This window comes from Jatropha curcas, chromosome 8, assembly GCF_041381405.1.
Source record: "Jatropha curcas cultivar XTBG-Jc1 chromosome 8, XTBG_Jcur_1.0, whole genome shotgun sequence".
In the NCBI taxonomy this organism is placed as follows: domain Eukaryota; kingdom Viridiplantae; phylum Streptophyta; class Magnoliopsida; order Malpighiales; family Euphorbiaceae; genus Jatropha; species Jatropha curcas.
The window spans coordinates 22,628,367-22,629,614 of NC_143158.1; the positions used below are offsets into that span (position 1 = coordinate 22,628,367).

Here is a 1,248-nt window from a genome sequence, read left to right on the forward strand (position 1 = left end):
TTCTACTCATCATATATTACTTGTAGCGATTTCGTACTCTTGCGAAAAACACTGTCAAGTTTTTGGCGCTGTTACCGGGGATCGGCGTTACCGATATCAATACAAATTACCCTATTATTAATTTAGATATTTATTTTTGTTCGTTTAATTTTTCTAAAGAATATTTCAGGTTTTATGCAAAGAAGGTCAAGAAGAACTGAACCCATGATCTTTGATCCAAAAGTTGATAAGACCTGCCGTAGAAACAATGCTACTAGAAGAGCACGTGAGGACACACTAGAACAGCAAGCAAACATGGCTCTTGAATTTAATCCTCCACCTCAGACAATCCTCAACTTCAAAACAAACCTCAACATAATATTCGCACCTTGCGAGATTACACAACACCTTCTCTCAATAGAGCAACTTTGAGTATCACTAGACTTAGGGTGGAAGCTAACAATTTTGAAATTAAACCCGCAATGATTCAAATGCTTTCCACCTTAATTCAATATGGAGGTTTACCTAGTGAAGATCTAAACGCTCACATCATAAATTTCCTGGAGATTTGTGATACCTTTAAACAAAATGGCATTTCTGAAGATGCCATAAAATTGAGACTCTTTCCTTTCACCCTTAGGGATAAGGCACAATCTTGGTAACAGTCATGTCCTGCTGGAAGTTTTACAATATGGGAAGAATTAGCTCAAAAATTTTTAGCAAAATTCCTTCCATCTTCTAAAACTACAAAATTGCCAAATGAGATTATGACCTTTGTTCACCATGATCAAGAAAGCTTATATGAAGCTTGGGAAAGATTCAAAGATTTACTAAGAAAATGCCCTCACCACAGTTTACCTAAGTGGTCACAAAACTTTTTATAATGCATTGTCACCTAATATGAAGATTACTCTAGATGCAGTTGCAGGAGGATCTTTTGAAAGAAAAGAAATCGATGAAGCATACGATTTGATAGAGGAGATGACAAGCAATAGCCACTATCAAAGCTCTTCCGAGAGGAGGAAAATTGCAAGAATTTATGAGATTGATGCCATCACTACACTCAATGCCAAGGTAGACAATATGGTAAGAAAGTTAGACTTATTAACCACTAAATCTGTAAATTCCATTGTACAAGCTTGTGACAGATGCAATGAACAACATGGGATTGGAGAATACATGTTAGATTCTGCAAATCCATAAACCTTGGAGCAAGTAAATTACGTGAATCAAGGAAGAAGAAATTACCCGTACTCAAATTGTTATGAC

At 36.1% G+C, this 1,248-nt stretch overlaps 1 non-coding gene across 1 annotated transcript; it reads right to left on the reverse strand.

Annotated features, from left to right (window-relative positions):
• Positions 1 to 727: 727 nt before the first annotated feature.
• On the reverse strand, positions 728 to 835 carry LOC149494345 (small nucleolar RNA R71). The gene has a single exon (XR_016322353.1). It is a non-coding gene; the product is annotated as a small nucleolar RNA R71 (small nucleolar RNA).
• Between the last annotated feature and the right edge of the window lie 413 nt (positions 836 to 1,248).